This window comes from Dromiciops gliroides, chromosome 4 (assembly GCF_019393635.1).
Source record: "Dromiciops gliroides isolate mDroGli1 chromosome 4, mDroGli1.pri, whole genome shotgun sequence".
Taxonomy (NCBI): Eukaryota; Metazoa; Chordata; class Mammalia; order Microbiotheria; family Microbiotheriidae; genus Dromiciops; species Dromiciops gliroides.
Window position 1 is genome coordinate 115,454,169 of NC_057864.1, and position 22,099 is coordinate 115,476,267.

A 22,099-nucleotide genomic window follows, 5' to 3' on the forward strand; every position below is an offset into this window, starting at 1 on the left:
ATCTTTTCTGAATAAGATAGAATAAAGAGCACTTCTCTTCTTCTGGTCCTAAGGCCAATCATTTCTAGGGTGGAGAAGGCACTAATGAGAATTATTCTTTGTTAAAAGATTGGGTACCACCCTTACTCCATTTCCCTAAGAAAATCCTTTTTTCCCTTCAACCCATCACCCTCTTTCCAAGGCTCTTTTCCAAGGACTTTGAAAAGGGCTTTTTGGAGTAGAGGAGTATTTCTTTTTCATCATTTCTAGAGAAACCAAAAAGGAAGTTTTAGTATGTTTCCATACCTTCATTATACAGATTAGGGAACTGAGGCTCACTTAGACTGCAGAACAAGAAGTGGTAAGGCTGGGATTCAAAGATGTTATGGATGGTAAATACAGTACTCTTTCCACAGTACAATGTCACCTGCAAAATATTTGCTGTTATGTCTAAACATCACTATTTCTAAGCAGGAACCTGGAACAAATGTAGCAGCATACAACATGAATTGAATAAAGGGAACAACACAGAAGCCTAAACATTCAGGAAAAGTAAAACTTTTAGTATACATTTTGATAGAAAACTGTAGATAAAGATAGTACTTGCAATGTATTTTTCTTCTGTAAACTATATGACAAACAGCAAATTTGAAACCCACAGGATCTTGAATGTTCAAAAGACAGTAAGGAAAATAAAAAATTTTCCTTACCCCAATTTGTACTGCATCTTTAGACAGGAAGTAGATGAGGGTAATTTCCCAAGACACTAGAAACAAATTGTAAGTTTCAGCCATTCTAGTTTCATGAAGAGATTGCAAGTTAGATTTTCAATTCTACTGTATTTTTATGTGAGACCATCGATAAGTTCTTTGGTAATTAACTATTCAACCAGAAAGCAATCCTTGCTTTGGAACTCAGATAACAAAGGAAATGAAAATAGCTCTTTATGAAGATTTACAGTCATTCTTATTAAATAATCAGGGAATACATAGTCGACCTCTCTTCATTCAACATAAAAAGTAAGGTACAACCACTTTAAGACTAGGCAGATCAAGAACCATTCATTCTTTGGACTTTTTAAACCTTCTATTGTAACAAAATTAAATGTATTTGTAAATGTGTAATTTCCCCCCACCTCTGTTAAGACACATCAACTGAAAAAAAATGATGGTATTAGGGCATGGCTGGTGAATCTCTAGGAAGTTCTGGTTAAAATAACATTGTATCCATCAAACTTTGGATACTGGAGTACAAAAGGGCACGTGGATACAAATGTTATCTGATCTCATTCTCCAAAATGATGTTCCAAATATTTGTTTTCTAGATGATCCTGATATGACTTATTCTTTAATATCTAAATTGAGAAATTTCGGGGGCAGGTAGGTGGCACAGTGGATAAAAGCACCAGTCCTGGATTCAGGAGGACCTGAATTCAAATGCGGCCTCAGACACTTGACACTTACTAGCTGTGTGACCTTGGGCAAGTCACTTAACCTTCATTGTCCTGCAAAACAAAACCCCCACAAAAAATAAATTGGGAAAATTCAGTATTTACTGATTTTCTTCTACCTTATAAGTAAGTTGGAACTAATTGATAATACCAATGGTAAAAGACCAAAGAAAATTAAGTTAGGAGAAACAATAATAATCCATCCTACCTCATTAAAAGTAGGATATTCAAAGAGATTCAAGGAGCTGGACTATGTATAATGATGAAGATGATGATAAATTATAGTATCCTTTAGTCTGAATGACAGTCTACCTGGATTCAAAATTTTCATTGTTTTTGTTCACATTTGATAGTGAATAATGTAAGGACTTGCTTAAGTTGGAGTCTCAGCTCTGCTACAAAGTAGTTATATAACTCTAGGCAAGTCATTTAAACTTCTGTGAGTCTCCGTTTCCTCAGCTGTAAAATAAGATAAATAGTACTTGCAGAACCTATCTCTACTCTGTAAAACAAAGTAGCATACACATTTAGTGCATGATTATGATAATAATAAGAATGTATGTTCTATATATTTGAATTCTCCAAATAACTAAAGATCGAACCTGTATGGTTTCCAAAGAACTATTTTTGACAAAATATTTTCTAATAGATCACACATTCCCTCCTTGCTAAAGTATATCTGAAATGCAACATAAATATCATCATATTGTTTTATGACAAATCTCTTTCAGAAATTATGAAAGTATAATGTTACTCATCCCTGCACTCAATGTCTCCAGATTACTATATTACCTCTAGTCGATATTTCTTCTCTCTCCTCCCTCCATAGACATCTCTGTTCTCTCTCACAGCAAGTTTTTTTTTTTCGTCTTCATCAGTATCACATCCCATCTCTGCTATCACATTTTCAAGGCTGCTTACCCTTACCTCTGCTGTTTTTGTTTATCTTCTTTCTCTCATCTCCTCTATTTCTTTTTCCTGTTCCTTCTCCCATATGGTTCGGCTTCATCATCCTGAGAAAGGTTTCACTTTGACAAGCATCTTGAGCCAATAAGAGGACTTCTTATTTTATATCAGTAAATTGAGCTACCGCATTCTATTTGCTGTTATCTTTCCCTGTCCTAGGCTATTCCCATTTCTGCACAGACTAAAAGGTTTGTCCCCCTTCCCTTCAGGCTTGCAGAGATTTCAGAGGTTTAAGGACACAGAATGTGTAAAATCATCTGACAAAAGGCTTCACCTCGGATAAATGAAGGGAGGCGCAGCTAGGTAGTGCAGTGGATAGTGGATTCAGGAGGACCTGAGTTCAAATCCGGCCTCAGACACTTTACACTTACTAGCTGTGTGACCCTAGGCAAGTCACTTAACCCCAATTTCCTTACCAAAACAAACAAACAAAAAATAAATGAAGGGAAATCTCAATTTGATGCTCAATACAGTTATACCTTAATTAACAAATTCTCTGAGCTCACAGGACTTAGAATTGGAAGACCCTTAGCAATCATTTCCTCTAACCCCCACCTTTTGTAGATGGGGAATAGAGGCCTAGCAAGGTAAAATGACCTATCAAAGTAACAAAAGCATCTTCTAACAAAATTGCTTGAGGGCAGAGGGAAGGAATTAGGAAGTCATATCCCTCATAAACTGAGGAGGAAAACTGCTAAACTTCAGAGTCACAGGAAATTAGTTGAAGCCTCACTCTGCTGCTTATTAGCTATGTGACTTTATTCCTTGTCTCTCTGGACCTCAGTTACCTCATCTGCAAAATGGTGGTGTTAGATGACCACCAAGGTACCTTCCTGCTCTAGACTTATGATCTTATGATGCTACATATGAATTTATAGAGTCCTTAAAACTGGATCTATATGACTTAGGAAGAAGAGGCTTCCCAGGTATAAGTCTTCCAGGACACAGTCATTCCTGGTGTTTACATGGTCTAATTACCTGACAATGGAAGGGAGGCACCACCAAACCATGGGTATGTGCAGCCTCCTTATTTCAGTATGAAAAAATATCTTCAGGGAAAGGAAAATATCCCAAATTGATACAGCTACTCTACCATACATTCAGTAAAGACTGCATTACTATCTCCTGAAGCACATCCATCTATCCATTCATCCATCTCTCTCTCTCTCTCTCTCTCTCTCTCTCTCTCTCTCTCTCTCTCTCTATCTGCCTTCCTCCTCTGGAAACATAATATCCAACAACACAGCATCCTCTTTGTAATAAAGGTATTTCCATACTGAAGAACAAACATCAAATTATTTTTCTTAGAACTGGAAGGGACATTCAAGTTCATTTAGCCCAACCTTTTTGTTCTACTTTTAAGGGAACCATACATTAAACCTTGTATTTTCTTGTTGTTGTTGTTGTTGTTGTTGTTGTTGTTTTTGCAGGGCAATAGGGGTTAAGTGACTTGCCCAGGGTCACACAGTTAGTAAGTGCCAAGTGTCTGAGGCCGGATTTGAGCTCAGGTTCTCCTGAATCCAGGGCCTGTGCTTTATCTACTGCACCCCCTCGCTGCCCCAAAACTTGTATTTTCTATGGTCAATCTGATGTGCTCTAGACTTTGCCTCCTTTCTTCTAAGTGAATCAAATAACTTCAATGACTAAAAATAACAATAGTAAGACTAGCTGGCATTTATATAGTGTTTTAAGGTTTGCAAAGCACTTATCAAATATTATCTCATTGGATTCTCACAACTCCATGAAATAGGAACTATTATTATCTTCATTTTACAGATGAGAAAACTGAGGCAGGCAGAGGTTAAGTGGCTTGCTTGCCTTGGGTCACCTAGCTGGAGAGTATCTGAGACTGGATTTGATATTAAACAGTGTCCTTGTCTTTGCTTTTTAAAAAAAGTTTTATTGATGCCTTGTTGTTTTTTTATCCCAGTCATTTCCTGATAGGCCCATTTACCCCACTCCACCCTATCCTGCCCTCCAACTACAGAGAATTTCCCCTTTGTAAAAAAGAAAACAGTCAAACAAAATCAACCAAAACAGCAATGACATCTGTCAAAGTGCGCCCCATTTAGCATCCCTAACCCTAAATCCAGAGTCAAAGGAACAGAGCTCAAATCCTTATGTAGTCTTTCTGGCTCCCCATTTCTTCATCTATAAAATGACGTGGTTGAACTGGATGATCTCCACTGTCCCTTCCAAGTCTAAATCTAAGGCTGCTATGATTTTTCATTTCCCCCTATGTCACCTTATTAAAAAATTATTTTCCCCATAAGGATACAAGAGTTAAAAACCCTCTCAAGTCTCCCAAACTGCTACATAGACACACACAATGAAAATGAACAAAAATCACTGAGGGGAAAAAGAGAAAGGCATTCCCCTTACAATAAAGCCTGGAAAACTGGCTGTCAGACAAACACCATTCACTTTTAAAGTATCTAGGGTTACAAATTCTTTCAATGAAACCTAACCTAGACAGGGAGAAAGTTAAGCTGGTCACTATGTCTTTATATCTTGAGTTTATCACTTTGGAGTCACACTTTGGTAAGAATAGAAAAGGCAACACAAAGCATACTTTATTGGCCTATGAGCTCCACCAACCCGCTTTCAAGTGACAGAAAATGAATGAGAAAGATTTCACAGTAGTTTCCAAAGGACGATGGATAGCAATCAAGTCTGTTCAATGCTCTAATATGAGTGGAGGACTTAGCTATTAATTATCATAAAACTTCTATTATCTCAAGCAGGAAAACAGAAGTTAGGACTTAAATCTTGGCAAACCAGATCCTCTGTATAAAGAATTACATCCCTTTTTTTGTCTTATGCCCACAACTTCACAATTCAGAGAAATGACCAAACATGACCTAATTAGGATTCCAAAAATTGGTAGAGGCTATACTAACCACATAATCCTAATAGAAGGCCATGGGGATTTCATTTACAGGTAGATTTTTTTTTAAGCTGGAAAATAGCCTAAATTTGCATCAGATCTGAAAAAAAAAAGGCTGAAACATTTTAACATTTTCAGTCATAGAAAATTTTTTTGTCTTTATATCTAGCACTCAGTACAGTATCTTGCACACCATAGGTCCTTAATAAATGCTGAGATAATATTTGTAAAGTGCTTAGCACAGTGATTGGCACAAAGTAGGTGCTTAACAAATTCGGTTCCCTTTCTCCCCAACTTGCTGGATTAATTTGGAAATGAAGAGGGTCTTAGAGATCACCTAATTTAACTCCCTCATTTTATAGATAAGAAAACCTGAGACCCAGGCTTGGAAAAGTTCATGGGAATGGACCTGTGATTTCACTGATATGGAGAACTCTGGCTAAGGAAACTTTCTCAATCTCAGCAGGACAACAGCTTCTCAGAAAGTGATGGTCTTAGAGACAAGTGCCTGAGGCACAGAAGTGTTCATGGATTTCCTCAAAACCATACAACCAGTATAAGTCAGAATCAAGACTTGAACCCCAGTCTTCCCTACTCCAGGGAAAGCTGTCTATCCACTATGCCACAAGTTCAAATAACTAGCTGCTAGCATAACATAAGCCTTCTAAATGTGTAACAGGCCAATAGTGCTACTGTATGATGATGCTGTCTCACTTTCTATAAAACCAAAGGATTACAAATTTCAATAACCATTTATTAAACACCTGGTACACACAGAATAATGGTGTGTGTGTGTGTCTGTATGTGTGTGTCTGTGTGTGTCTGTGTGTGTGTGTCTGTGTGTGTGTGTCTGTGTGTCTGTGTCTGTGTGTCTGTGTCTGGGTGTCTGTGTCTGGGTGTCTGTGTCTGGGTGTGTGTCTGTATGTGTGTGTCTGTATGTGTGTGTCTGGGTATGTGTCTGGGTGTGTGTCTGTATGTGTGTGTCTGGGTGTGTGTGTCTGTATGTGTGTCTGGGTGTGTGTCTGTATGTGTGTGTCTGTATGTGTGTGTCTGGGTGTGTGTCTGTATGTGTGTGTCTGTATGTGTGTGTCTGGGTGTGTGTCTGTATGTGTGTCTGTATGTGTGTGTGGGGGTGTGTATGTCTGTATGTGTGTGTCTGTATGTGTGTCTGGGTGTGTGTCTGTCTGTGTCTGTGTGTGTGTGTCTGTGTGTGTGTCTGTATGTGTGTGTCTGTATGTGTGTCTGTGTGTGTGTCTGTCTGTGTATGTGTGTGTGTGTCTGGGTGTGTGTGTCTGTATGTGTCTGTATGTGTGTGTCTGTGTGTGTGTGTCTGTATATGTGTGTCTGTATATGTGTGTCTGGGTGTGTGTCTGGGTGTGTGTCTGTATGTGTGTCTGTATGTGTGTCTGTATGTGTGTGTCTGGGTGTATACCAGGTGCTAGGTGGAAAATTTGAAAGAAAAAATGTTCATAAAATACTTTTCAAGCCTTAAAGTCCTATATAAATTCAAGTATTAGGAGGATATTAGTCTCTAGGCTATAGGAAACCACTGAAGGCTTTTGAGCAGGGAAATGGCACAACCGGAATTATGTATATGGAAAATTAATTTAGCATGACTGCGAAAGATAGAATATTGAAGAGACTGGAATACCGGAGAAAAAAATCTATTGCAAGTCAGATTGCAGCCTGATGAGCCAGACAGACTGATTTCTCTCTCTCTCTCTCTCTCTCTCTCTCTCTCTCTCTCTCTCTCTCTCTCTCTCACACACACACACACACACACACACACACACACACACACACACACACCCCTTCAAGTATTCTCTCCAGCCAAGAAGAGAGACCCAAGATACAAAGGCTTCTTTGAGAAATGGAAATGGTGGGTCAAGCATGTTGAGGTACTAAAAACTTTGTCAATATTTACTATGATACCAAAGATAAAAGACAAAGTGTGCTGACTGGATCTTACATAGACCAAGACACTTTCACCTGGAATGGAAATGTCATTTCAAGGCAAGATGCTCTCTTAATGGGTTTTTTGAAATGCTGCTTTCCAATAAGCTCCAGATCAACATGTTAGAATGACAGCCTGTCCTCAAACACCTTAGAGACAAATTATGGTCCTTGTGACCTGCGGAACTATGACATTTAATGGAAACAAAGAAATATTGCAACTAGAATTTCCTATTGACAGCACAAACCACACCTAAACTATGGCATGGAAGATTCCAAGTGACTGTTTCCTTTTTCCAGGACTGACCTACTTAGTCTTGACAAAAATGGATAATCCAAAGTTATCTCTCTAAAATGGGCAAAATTAGTTCATTTTCTTCCACTACCAGTTCACTGAACAGGTGTTTTAAACCAAGGTACAATCATGACTGACAATTTTTTTTAAGATTCCTCACATCAACTCTACTGGTTATCCTTAAAAGCAGTAGAATTCTGTGTATTTATGCCCTACAAACAGTCTAATATTGAATTTCTGTGCCTAACACTTTGTAAAATGGTAGCTGTACCAACTTTCTGTTAGACTCATCTCAAAAATAGAATTCCATCCCCATGTAGTGCCACTACTTCAACATAACACTCTGGGTGAAGTTCTCTGTTTTACAAGTATAATGATATAAAAAAACACAAGGCCCTTTTCAATCAACACTAAATAAAGTCTCAATGTATGGTCCATCCAAATGATAACAATAAAAATGTTCCTTTCTATAAAAATTATGTTTCAATAGTTCAGAGCAAAAGTTAATAAAGACTTTAATTAAGATGTTGACAGTGGGAGTAGAAAACAAAGCCATAAATAAATACATGAGATATTGCACAAGTGGGAGTTACCAGGATCTGGCAACTGATCAGATATAGGAACTGAAGAAGGAAGTATAAAAAGTAAGTTCAAGGTTTGGGGTTTAAGCGACACAGGCAAAACAGTTGGTGGCATCAAGAAAAAGAGGGAATAAGTTTAGTAAAAAAAAAAAAAAGAGGAGGAATTTTGTTTTGGACAGATTGAGTTTGAAGTACATGGGAAAATAGAGGGAAAGCAGTGTCACCAGAGCTAAAGGAGGATGGAGTAGATACAAAATCCTGGATTTTGAGGACTGAGGAAAGGCTGTTAAATTTGACAGTCAGGAGCTCAGCTACCCAGGACAACAAGGTGCTACACATTTGTTTGTATCAGGGATGCCTTTGGCAATCCAGCCAAGGTTATGGACGCCTTCTCAGAATAGTGTTTTGTTGCATACATTCATAATTGAAGGAAATGCTCATTTCATTTAGAAATTGCTGAAAATAAATGTCCATCCAACTTTGTGGGACCCCTTAAATCTATCCCTAGATCTCTAAGGGGAGAGGTCTATGAACCCCAGGTTTAAAACCTCTGACTTACAAAAAGAGACTTGCTATAAAGCACTGGCCTTGGATTCAGGGGGACCTGAGTTCAAATCCGGCCTCAGACACTTGACACTTACTTGCTGTGTGACCCTGGGCAAGTCATTTAACCCTCACTGCCCTGCCCCCCCCAAAAAAAGGAGATTTGCTTTAGTTGGGTAGATCATTGGATTTAGTAAATGCCTTTGAGATCACAAGTCTAATCCCAGGTTAAAGCAGCATGGTAAAATGGTAAGAACACTAGACTGGAAATTAGAGCAAAAGGGTTCCTATCCTGGCACTGCCACTTACTTTGGGTGACATTGGGCAAGTCAACTACCAGTCTCTATAAGTAATAGAGTTGGACAAATGACCTCTGAAGTCCCTTACAGTCTGAAATCTGTGATCCTTCATTACAGAGATGATGTGCACGGAATGATAGTGACTTGCCTCAGGTCTTAAAGGGAGTAAACAGAAGAAGTGGGATTTGAACCCAGGTTTTCTGCCTTAAGACCCAGTGTTCTGGGGCAGCTAGGTAGCGCAGTGGATAAAGCACCAGCCTTGGATTCAGGAGTACCTGAGTTCAAATCCGGCCTCAGACACCTGACTAGCTGTGTGACCCTGGGCAAGTCACTTAACCCCCATAGCCCTGCCAAAAAAAAAAAAAAAAGACCCAGTGTTCTTCCTCTATCACAGTACTTTCAGAGGCCAAGCTGAAGAGGTAATGAGAAATGAATGGGGAGTAAGAAGTGAGTAGTTTACTCTTTGTAAAAATGTGACCGAAAGGAGAGAGGGTGAGTTTTTTAAGGCTAAAATGCACATACTGAACTCACTGAGCATATTTGCAGACAGTAGGAACCAAAAAGGAGAAGAAACTGAAAATGAGAGTCTGAGAGGATGGCTGGCAGAGAGTAAGGTCTGGGAAGAGAGAGGAAGAGAAAGAAAAGGGATCATGACACACATAGAAGGGTAAAGCTTAGAAAGGAGGAAAGTCATTTCATTCTGGGGTCAGAGGAAGAAAACCGGTACAGAAAAGTTTAGGGGCATGAAGAAGAAAAGGAGGGTCTTACTATAAATGATGTCAATCTTCTCAGTAAAATAGGAGGTAAGGATATATATCTCCAGAGAGAGGCGGCAGAGCTGAAGCTGTGGTGGAGGGGTAAGGGCATGCAGTGAAGAGGAAGTTTGTAACATCCACTGTGGTGAGTATAATAGAGTCAATGAGAGATGAATAAAAGCATTGTTGTAGAGCAGAGAAAGCCTAGTGAAGTTTAGATAGCATAATTTGTCGTGGACCCAGCGAGCACTGTTTGCTATTTCCTCTAAGAACATTCTGCAGCTGAGCCCTAGAAGAGGAGAAGGGGGATGGGATGGTAGAGAAAGCTTCATCTGGCAGTAGGAGAAAGCGAGGAGTATTATTAGGAGGCTATTTCAATAGTTCTGGCTGGCCCTGATAACCTGTATTAGGGTGGCTGCTTTGAGAAGAAAGAAAAAATTGATGATAGAAATACTCTGGAGGCAAAATCAACAAGACTTGATTAACTGATTAGATACAAGAGGTGAGAGAAGAAAGCACTGAAGATAATACAAGGAGTACGAAAAAACAATATCTCTATGAAGCAGAGAAGAGTATTACTAGTTTAATTTTATTGTCACTGTAAAGAACCTTAGAAGTCATCTACTCCAAACTCCTAACTAATTCCAAAATCCACTTATATCATGCCATCCATAAAAAACAAGTCACCCAGGGGCAGCTAGGTGGCGCAGTGGATAGAGCACTGGCCCTGGAGTCAGGAATACCTGAGTTCAAATCCGACCTCAGACACTTAACACTTGCTGTGTGACCCTGGGCAAGTCACTTAACCCCAATTGCCTCACTAAAAAAACAAAAACAAAAACAAAAACAAAAAAAAAACAAGTCACCCAGTGTTTGTTTTAACAATCCCAGTGAAAGGAAATAAGGAAATATATCACCTTATGAGAGAAGTCATTCCACTTTTGGATAACTCTAATCATTATAAAAATCTTCCAAAAGCCCAAATCTGATTCCATGTCAAGATCACCCACTGACCTTTGTAAAGAATTAATTGTTATTTGAGGTTTTTATACCTCAGTGCGCACTGGCCTGGGGATTCTGAAAACCACATGGTGCTCCACCCACTGGTTGTAGCCGTTGCCATGGCGCTGGCACCTCATGTCATCACCACTTGCTGACACCTACATGGGCCTGGCAAAATTATAATGATTGGAAGCTTAGTGAGGGCAGTCATGTGACTGTCAGAGTGGCCATCCAATTGGCTGGGGACTGTGTGGGGGTGCTGGGAGAAGGGAGTTTTTTTTTGTCCAGCATTCTAGTGAGAAGCTGTAAGGTGACAGGAGTGGGGCTGTATATTCTCAGCTGATTCCTGGTCAGTGGTATTTTTTCAGGTTGTATAATTTCCCTTTCCCCATTTTATTTCCTTTCCCTTGATCCTACTGATCCTGTTTGGTTTTTTGTTTTTTTAAGTTCGTTCTTGTTAAAATAAATCCTGTTCTGTTTTGAGGGAGGCTGCTGGTCTCTTTCCTTGCCCCAATATTGCAGTGAGCCACTTAGCTAACACTCCCCAATTAAAAATTGATCCCCACACCTTACATCTATGTTCTAGAATGACAAAGAATATATTTAATCCCTTTTCTATATGACAACCATCAAATACTTACCTAATCTGTAAAATGAGGAAACTGGATGGTCTCTAAAGATGCTTCCAATTCCAAATCCTATAAGCCTACAGAATATTTGAATAATAATAAACAGTTACTTTATATGCCACACTAAGGGAGGTGCTATTATGCTCTTTTTACAGATAAGGCCATAAGCAAGGTTAAATAAGTGCCAAGAATCCCATGGGGTAGGGAGGGAGTTGCTGGGGGAGTGGGGTTAGGGGATGTTGCTGGTAATTGTTTAAAAATGGTTCTGGGGGGCAGGGATAGAGCACCAGCCCTAGAGTCAGGAGTACCTGAGTTCAAATCCAGCCTCAGATACTTAACATTTACTAGCTGTGTGACCCTGGGCAAGTCACTTAACCCCAATTGCCTCATTAAAAACAAAATGGTTCTGGGGGCAGCTAGGTGGAGCAGCGGATAAAGCACCAGCCCTGGAATCAGGAGGACCTAAATTCAAATTTGACCTCAGACACTTGACACTAGCTGTGTGACCCTGGGCAAGTCACTTAACCCTCATTGTCCTGCAAAAAAACAAACATAAAAATGGTTCTGGGGGGAAATTTGCTCACTTTTAAATTTAATCTTTATTATTAATACGGTCTCCATCACTTTAAGTCTAGAAAATTGACAACAATAAATCAAGCCCTGATTTGTAGCTTTTGCCCAGTTTCCAATATGTAAATGGTTCCCCTGAAAGTTTAATGATCTGAGCTCTTGAGCCAGTTTAAGGAGGCTCCAGTTGCCACTGTTACACAGCTACTAAGTATCTATGGAAATATTAAAACCCAGGACTTCCTAAATCCAAGTTCTGCATTCTTTCTCCTACTCCATGTTACTTATTCTTGTCCCTACCACTTTTATTCTAGCAGTTATAAATCCACATATTTTCTTCTAGTCCAAGTTCAAAAAATTCATTTGCAATTTATTTTATAACCTTACAATCTTAAGCAATAAAGTGGACAGAGCTCTCTATTTGTAGTCAAAAAGACCTGAGTTCAAATACTTCTTCAAACACTTACTTAGTTAGCTATGTGACCCTGGGAACATCACTTAACTTTTCTGTTTCAGTTTCCTCATCTTTAAAATGGGGATAACAATAAATCTATCTCAGAGTTGTTATGAGGATTAAATGAGCTAATATATAAAATGCTTTGCAAACTTTAAAGCACTATAGAAATGCTAGCTATTAGTATTGTTGTCATTAAGAGAATTTAGGTGTCTTACTATCTTTTCACCAGTCCTGGAATTTAAATCCTTCTTTTTTAACTTATTTGTTTTACTCTCTCCAATTTGAAAATAATTCTTTTTCATAGAAGACACAGAAGTTTTTTCTCTTGTCTAATATTAACACCATCTGCCCCAAGCATCAGGCCTCACTCTTCCTTGTTCTTCTTGTTTAAATATAGATTTTTTTTAAAAAAAAGCTATCTTTATTGTCCTTTGCATTTTTTCAAGCCTCAGCTCATTCTGAGCTTTAGTGTTCCTGAAGCTAATCTTACAGATACATCCAATTCTTTTGTGATCATCTTCAGTAATGTGCCCCTAAGCTCCCCCCCTTTTATATTCTTTTCGGTTTTGATCTCATCATGAAGGCCTTTGTGCATTCACATTAGTCTCTTTATATGCCTCCCCCATTTCTTCCTCATGATTTATAGATGAAGAAAATGTGAGGCACTCAGAGGTCAAGCATCTTGCCAATGGTAACACAATGGGTCAGTGAAGGAGGCAGAACCAGAACCCTTAGAGGTTATACCTAACTAAACTGCCTCTGCTTGACAAAGATTGTGCTGGAGCTCTTAAGATACTATTGGTGCAGGGGCCGGCTAGATAGCACAGTGGATAAAGCACCGGCCCTGGATTCAGGAGTACCTGAGTTCAAATCCGGCCTCAGACACTTGACACTTACTAGCTGTGTGATCCTGGGCAAGTCACTTAACCCCCATTGCCCTGCAAAAAAAAAAAAGATACTATTGGTGCAGAGGGAATTCTCTATGTCCTTGGACAAGGCAAATTTTATAAACAACCTTAAGCCTTTGTGCTATCCTCTGATTCATGGCCATTAGACATCAATATGGGGTTTTTTTCATTGAGAAGTTTGGGGGTCATTAAAAATACCATGCAATATCCCTTTGGCAATCCAGGCCATCTCCTCCCAATAAATTCTAGGCCCAGTCCATTCATTCTTTGTCCTCGCTGTTGAAGACAAGCATATTGATGAATTGGTTCTAAGGGTTGTCCACTGAACTACACATGTATCATAGTTTTGACCAAAGGTGCCAAACTCATGAGGGCAAAACTCGTGAGTGACACTGGAAGCAGATTAAAATGTAATTGGAGGGGCAGCTAGGTGGTGCAGTGGATAGAGCACCAGCCCTGGAGTCAGGAGGACCTGAGTTCAAATCTGGCCTCAGACACTTAACACTTACTAGCTGTGTGACCCTGGGCAAGTCACTTAACCCCAATTGCCTCACTTTTAAAAAAAAATGTAATTGGAGGGGCAGCTAGGTGGCACAGTGGATAAAGCACCGGCCCTGGATTCAGGAGGACCTGAGTTCAAATCTGGCCTCAGACACTTAACACTTACTAGCTGTGTGACCCTGGGCAAGTCACTTAACCCTAATTGCCTCACTTTTTTAAAAAATGTAATTGGAGGGGCAGCTAGGTGGCACAGTGGATAAAGCACCGGCCCTGGATTCAGGAGGACCTGAGTTCAAATCTGACCTCAGATACTTAACACTTACTAGCTGTGTGACCCTGGGCAAGTCACTTAACCCCAATTGCCTCACACACACAAAAAAAATGTAATTGGATAAAGGTCAATAATATGAAGGGAATGTGGTATATGATCATGATGGAATACCCCTCCGCTATAAGAAGTAATAAGCTCAATGATTTTTTAAAAAGATGGAAAGTCTTGCACAAAATAATGAGGAGTAAAATGAGCAGAACCAAGAGAATATTGTATAGAGTAATGGCTATATTGTTTTAAGAACAGCCTTGAGTGACAAAGTCATTTTGACCATTATAAACACCCAAATTAACTACAAAGGACCCACAAAGGAAGATGCTATCTGCATCCAGAGAAAGAACTGAGAAACAGAGGAACATATAGAATATTAGATATATGTACATATTTGAGTTTAATGGTAGCCATTATTAGGATTGGAGAGAGGGAGAGAAAGAAAACAAAGAAAGTTACATGATAACTTTATTACATAGTTAAAAGGAAAATCAAGCTGTACAAAATAGAGTTGCAGCTGCATGTGCAATCCTTTTTTTCTGCTTTGTTATGGAAATGCTTGTTTTATTTCTTAAGTTCAGGATAAAAAAAAAGAATATCAAGTGAAATTTTTTTAAAATGTGAAGGAAGGCAACCTAGCAACACCAGATTTCAAACTATGTTACAAAGCAATCATCAAACAATTTGATACTGGCTAAGAAATAGAGCAGTTGATCAGTGGAATAGATTAGGTACACAATTTATAGAGATAATAACGGTAGTAATCTGATAAACCCAAAGATCCAAGTTTGGGGACCAAAAAAATCACTATATGACAAAAATTGCTGGGAAAACTGGAAAGCAGTCTGACAGAAACTAGACATAAACCAACATCTAACATGGTATACCAAGATAGGGTCAAAATGGGTATGAAATTTAGACATAAAGGGTGATATCATAAGCAAATTAGGAGAACATGAAAAAAAAATTTGTCAGATTTATGGGTAATGAAAGAGTTTATCACCAAACAAAAGATAGAAATGATCCCCAAAAGTATAATGCATAATTTTATTTATATGATAACTGGATCAATCACTTGACTGCTGCCTATAGAACTGACAAGATCATTTTTAGTTCAATCTTCTTATTTTGGAGATGAGAAAAAAGGGGCCCAAGGAGATAAAAATCACTTGCCCAAGATCACACAGGTAATAAAGAATAAGTAGCAGGGACAGGTTTCCAAAACTATCAACTCTTTCCCCTATGCCACACTAAGGAGGATCGACACTGGGAATAATTTTCCTTCTATCTCACAGTTCTGATCTTTCTTTTTCTTTTTCTTTCTTTTTTTTTGGGGGGGGGGGGCAGAAATGAGGGTTAAGTGACTTGCCCAGGGTCATATAACTAGTAAGTGTCAAGTGTCTGAGGCCAGATTTGAACTCAGGTCCTCCTGAATCCAGGGCTGGTGCTTTATCCACTGTGCCACCTAGCTGCCCTCACTTCTGATCTTTCATAGGGGAAAAACGGGATAGATTATCTAAGCACCTAACATTAATTTCTGAATATAAGTGCTGTATATTCTTTCAAAAGGCGGAATCTTGAATTTTTTTTAAAGCTAAACTTAGCTTAAAAGATTGCAATTTTTTCCCTCTTTTAATTTGCTAAGGAAAAGGAAAGGCTAGCATGGGGCTTGAAGTATTCTGTTGACTTTCGTTCACTTTACATTTCAGTTTCAACATAGAGTCAGAGCTTAAAGAGATTAAGGGTTTCTAACATGTTGGTTCAAATACAAAAAGAAAATGAACACAAATTACCTTCTCATTTTGTAAAGCTATGAAACATAGTTCTTCACCACCACCATCAAAAGAAATTTATTAATCAGCCGTCACTACGCTATTAATCAGAATGTCACTATACTAAGTGATATATACAAAGAATTACTAAATAAAAGTACATTCCTCAACATCCAAGTACTTGACACCTGAGACAGAAAATGCTAATAAGTATAAGCTTCAGAACAGAGAATAGAATAGAAAGGGAAGTGTAAGGGAACTACACACAGGCAGATCTGTAACTCATCCATAACTAACAATCTTAGAGAATTGCTGAGGGCACCCAGAAATTAAAATGACTTGGCCAAGGTCAAACAACTGGTATTTATATGTCAAAGGCAAGACCTGAACTCCAGGTCTTTCCGAGTTCATGTTCTCCATGCTGCCTCACAATTTCACTCTACCTGGACCCTTTTTGTATGGCTTACAGTAAAATTTCAATTGAGTATTTATTTACTCCACTAGCATTTTTTTTTTTAGCTAGGCAACTGGGGTTAAGTGACTTGCCCAGGGTCACACAGCTAGTAAGTGTTAAGTGTCTGAGGCCAGATTTGAACTTAGGTACTCCCGACTCCAGGACTATTGCTCTATCCACTTCGCCACCTAGCTGCCCCCTCCACTAGCATTTTTAAGTGCCTGCTGAATACATAGCACTGTGCTCGGCAGGGGTTAGGAAAGATACAAAGTTTAGATGAGTTCTCTCATAAAACTTAAGAGTTTTATAAAAGAATAAAAACACTGATCACAGTATCAGAGATTTAGAACTGGAAGTGATCTCAAAGGTCATCTAGACCAAAACTCCTTAAGCTGTGGCTCAATGTGGGGATCATGAAAAATCTGGCAACTGTAACAGGGTATATATACCTATTTTACATACATATACCAGGGTTCGCATAAAAATTGCTCAGGTGAAAAGGAGTCATGAATGGGAAAAGTTTAAGAAGCCCTGAATTAAATGTTCTGATTAAACGAAACCATGTTACTTCAACCTTGATTACTGAAAACCTTTCTACAGCAAAACCACAAAATTAACACACTTAGAAAATTCAACATTCTAGAGAGCTGAGCTTCCCAGGTAGTTGGTTTTGTCCCTTTAAGACACCAAAAACATTTTACCCTTATTATAACCATCTTAGATGCAAATCTCTCTAATGTGTTGAGTCCCTGCTTTTTTACACTGTTGCACCACTAAAGAGAATGTAATCTTACTGCAGTGACTTGGGGCCATTATTATCATCATTGATTATCACAGTATATAGCAAAAGTGATATCCTCAGAATGTATAGTTACGACTGTTTGGCCAGACACTAAAATTTCCCAGACTTTAAAGCAACCCTGAGGTCTCCTCTCGTATCCATCAAATTAACAAAGTTAATTTTTAAATGAGCAAAAAAGAATTCATTGTTAAAGAAACTGGAAGAAAAGAATCATAATAGCTCATTGCTAAGGGAACTATATGAATTAGTTCAACCAATCTGGAAAACAATTTGGAATTTTTCAAGAATTATACATTATATATGGATACATATATATAATATTATATATTACAATATATTATATTATACCAAATTATATATTTTGACCCTGAGATCCCACTACTAAGATTATACCCCCAAAAGAGGTATAGTAAAGCAAGAAAAGACCCTTATTTACAAAATAGTTATAACAACATTATCGATAATGTTTAAAAAGTTGGAAACAAACCATATTCCCAGTGATTAAGGAACAGCTGAACTATGGTATATGAAATGTAATGTCACATGACAAATGTAAAAAAATTAGAGATGATGTAAAGTTAAAAATGCAGACAGAAAAAGAAAATACACAGTGACTAACATAAATGGAAATCGAGTTAACCCTGAGGCAACAAAATTCCAATCAAATACAACAATGTTGATAGCTTACTATCAAATTAAAACACATGCCCTTCCTGTTAACAACTGGGAAATGTTACAAAAGTGAAAAAGCAACATGAAAGGGAATACATGGCGAGGGGGGGCATTTGTTTGGGGAGTGTCTATTGTATCAAAACAAAACCTTTTTAAAGATTAAAAATAAATGAATAGCTTTAAGTTTCTGTGCCCTGTCCACCATTTCCCCCTAAACCTCTGCCTTTTCCTGATTTTACCATTTCTGCAGTAGTTATACTACTTATCTAGCCTCCCATGGGTAAATCTTGAGATTATCTTTGATTCTTTCTTCTCTCTCACCTCTCATATCCAATTACCACGCCCTATCAATAACAAGTCAGCAATGTCTCCCATATCCACTCCTCCTCTTTGTTCCCACTGCCCTCCCCCCATTATCAGTAGGCTATCACTTCAACAACTACATTATCACTGCCACAGCTTCCAGACAAGTTGCACCTACCTTCACTCTCTCAGTCACCATCCACTCTCCAGATCATGACCAAAATGATCTCCCTAATTGCTTTATTCAAGAAACTTCTGGAATTTCTGCCTTCCTCTCAAATGGTGTTCAAATGCCTTTCTCTGCTATCCAAGACCCTCCACCATCTTGCACACTCTCTCTTCCCATTTTTATTATATATTACACTTGTCAAAGGGCTGTTCACTGGCCCCCAAATATATCCTTGCTAAGGTGTTTTTCTTCACAATGGTTCCTGAACCTAGACTGTGGTCCTTTCCCTCTTCACCCACAGAATTCCTATCTGTTGTTTAAGGTTCATTTAAAATTCCACCAATTCCACCAAACCTTTGGCAATCCCAGCCAGTAATTACCTTCCCTGCCACCTCACTCCAGAACTCAAACAGCACACTGCCATTATGTGATTCTGTAATATTGTATAGTAGAGTTATGAGTGGTAGGTTTGGGAGTTGTTTTTACTCCCTTCTAGATTGTATACTCCATAAGGACAGGGAACTTGTCTCAACTATATCCATATATAAAAAGCCTCTTAAAAAAAAAACAAAAACAAAAACAAAACAAAAAAAAAGCCTCTTATTGCCCTACACACAGTAAACCCTTAATAAAGTTAACATCAGCACAGCTGTAGGGTACAGTGGATAAGGCACTGGCCCTAGATTCACAAGGACCTGAGTTCAAATCTGGCCACAGACACTTGACACTTACTTAACTGTGTGACCCTGGGCAAGTCATTTAACCCTCAATGCCCCACATTAAAAAAACAAAAACAAAAACCAACTGTAATGAAATTAAATTCTAGCACACCATATAACATTAACAAGATTCTGAAGCCCATGCAGACCATGTACCAAATGACATGTTTGTTATCAGAGGCCCAGATAAGTTCATTTTAAAAAGGCTCTTCACTGAAGGTTGGCAGCCAGGGGATGAAGTTTTTCAGCTATAACAACTCAAAAGGCTTGAAAGAATTACAGTCTGCATTGTTTTATGAAGAGATTACTACATTGATGAAATCTCAGGTCCTAGAAGGACTGAAATATGTATGATATCACATAGAGGGGAGGGATGTGAGAAGCATTATAAAACTAGATTCATGAGAGTTTGACATCTGATATAGTAGATGGGGGAGGAGGAGAAGGCAGAAAGGTTGGAGGTTTCAGACTTGAATAACTAGAAGAAAAGCAATGTCCTTAACTAAAATAGGGAAATCAGGAGAATCCACTTTCTTTGTTTATTTGTTTTTTATTTATTTGTTTAATTAACTTACTTTCAAAGTAGATGGCAGGAAGTTCAGGAGTTTGATTTTATAAATTGTTGGTTCATCAGTTGTCATTTCTCCAGTGCCAGCCTAAAGTAGCCTCTCTCCCACTTCCTAATTTGTTATTTCCAAATCTGTTAGGGGCTTAGAAAACTAAGTTTAAAAAAATTGTTAATGTTTTATGCAAATTAAGTCAGGAAAGACTTAAATAAAGATTTGAAGGGCTCTACTTAAAGGAAAATCCAAGAGTTTTATAAAGTTAATGGGCTTAGCCAAAAATCTGTCTTGGCTGCTGAGGGTTGTTTTTCTGGGTTTTTTTTTGGGGGGGGGGTCGGGGCTGACTTTCAGGCTCTCTGCTTTATTTTGTATAAATAAGGTCATAAAACAGGGAAAATATCACTATAATATGCATTAGTACATTTTTTGGCCTTAGCAGAGCTTCCTGAATACAAAGAAATATTTATTTAATGAGTGAGAATCTCAGGGTCATTATTCTGAATGTTAATTTTTCACCATACAAATAATCCATCTTTGTATATAATTTTGTATGTAATTTGGGAAAAGCACAAAGCAAAGATGACTCATTTGCCAGAAGTGGCATAAGAGACATCATGAAGGAAACATATGATTAGAAAAGGAGGTAGGCTGACAGCTAGCTGCCTGAGATCTCTAGTGGTCTCTCTAGTGATCTCTATGGTGCTTTTTGTTTGTTTTGTTTTGTTTTTGTGGGACAAAGAAGGTTAAGTGACTTGCCCAGGGTCACACAGCTAGTAAGTCTCAAGTGTCTGAGGCTGGATTTGAACTCAGGTCCTCCTGAATCCTGGGTGGGTGCTTTATCCACTGTGCTACCTAGCTGCCCTGATTTCTATGGTATTTTTGAATGGATCTAGAGTATTAAAGGATCTTGATGGAAGACTTGAGAGGCAGTATAACAGAGAAGAGAAAACAACCAAGAGCTAAGAAGACCTGGGCTCAACTCCCAACTTTGCTACTTCCTAACAAGGTGACCCTACTTAAATCAGTGCTATAAGTCAGTGGCAGCAAAGTCAGAGAGAAAGAGGAGGGCATGAAACCATATATGAAGAGCCCCTATGGACACATGCTGACTTGGAAAATGACATGTTAATATATTTTATGTTCTATTGTATTTTTATTTTGTTAACTATTTTCCAGTTACAGTTTCATCTAGGTCTGGGCACACTTGGAATGGGTGCAGGTTGGAGGAATGTTTTGTTTGTTTGTTTGTTTGTTTGGTTGGGTTGGGTTTGTTTTGTTGGTGAGGCAAATGAGGTTAAGTGACTTGCCCAGGGTAATACAGCTAGTAAGTGTCAAGTGTTTGAGGTCACATTTGAACTCAGGTCCTCCTGAACCCAGGGCCTGGGCTTTATCCACTGTGCCACCTAGCTGCCCCTAGATGAATATTTGATACCTCCATTCTAAGCAATTTCTCTAATACTAGAAGCTATGGATAATTTTTTGCTGACTTGTATCATAGAGAAAGCTCCACACATGACAGGCAGGGAGCTCTCTGTTGCATAGGTTCAGACCCTATCCATGTTCCTATGGATGATTTATGTAAGGACAGGGATAAAAATCACACAAGATGGAAAATCAAACATCACCAGATAGAGGTTCATTGAAATACAAACTGTCCTTGGGGCAACTAGGTGGCACAGTGGATAGAGCTCCAGCCCTGGAGTCAGGAGCACATGAGTTCAAATCTGGCCTCAGACACTTGACACTTACTAGCTGTGTGACCCTGGGCGAGTCAAGTCACTTAACCCTCATTGCCCCATCACAAAAGCCTTTATACAATTTAATAGCTTTAAACTACAAAAAGATTTTTGCAACACCTAGTATAATCATAATACCATCTATGATAGCAAAAGATTGGTACCTGTGTACCTGAGATGAGGGTTTTGTTGTTGAGTTTGTTGTATCTTCTCTCTCCTAAAAATGAAGAAAAGTATCCATTCATTCAAGGGTTCCATTTTAGGTTTTAGAATACAGAGCATGTACTTGTTTAATGCTTATTACCAAGGTTAACTTTTATCTAATTAAAATAATAAATTGCTTCACTGAAGTCCTACTTTACTATCTCATCAGGGCTGGGGTTCCTAACAACTATACTAGTAGAGTACAAGATCTGGCAGCTCTAAATAAATTGGAAAAGGTCTTCAATACAGGCCCAAGCAATTGGCTGTATGTCAATCATCCAAGCTCAGCAAAGTGCAGATAAGCTCATCACTAGAAGAAGACTGGCCAATAAGTGATTTAAAAAAAATTTTGTCAAAGCAAATCAAAATACAGTCTACTTGAGCATGCTCTGCACAGTACCTGGCACAGAGTAAGCCTGTTATTGTCATTGTTGTTTCAAGATGATCACATCTATGAACTAAGATAAATTCCTAAAAGTCACCAATCAAGTATTCTTAATGCCAGGTAATTCATAAATCACAAGATTTAATACAGTGCTAGGTTTCCTATGAAGGTGAAAACTGAAACTGAATGGATAACCTAGAGACGGTTTTATGGCATACTAATTAAA

The 22,099-nt window shown here is 38.5% G+C and overlaps 1 protein-coding gene across 1 annotated transcript in view; it reads right to left on the reverse strand.

Moving 5' to 3' along the window:
• PTPN14 (protein tyrosine phosphatase non-receptor type 14) overlaps nucleotides 1-22,099 on the reverse strand; it is a 253,978-nt gene that overhangs the window by 222,536 nt on the left and 9,343 nt on the right. Inside the window, exon 2 of the mRNA XM_043963036.1 lies at nucleotides 21,449-21,501. The gene's annotated coding sequence lies outside the window, so the exon portion shown is untranslated. The remainder of the gene's footprint in view (nucleotides 1-21,448; nucleotides 21,502-22,099) is intronic.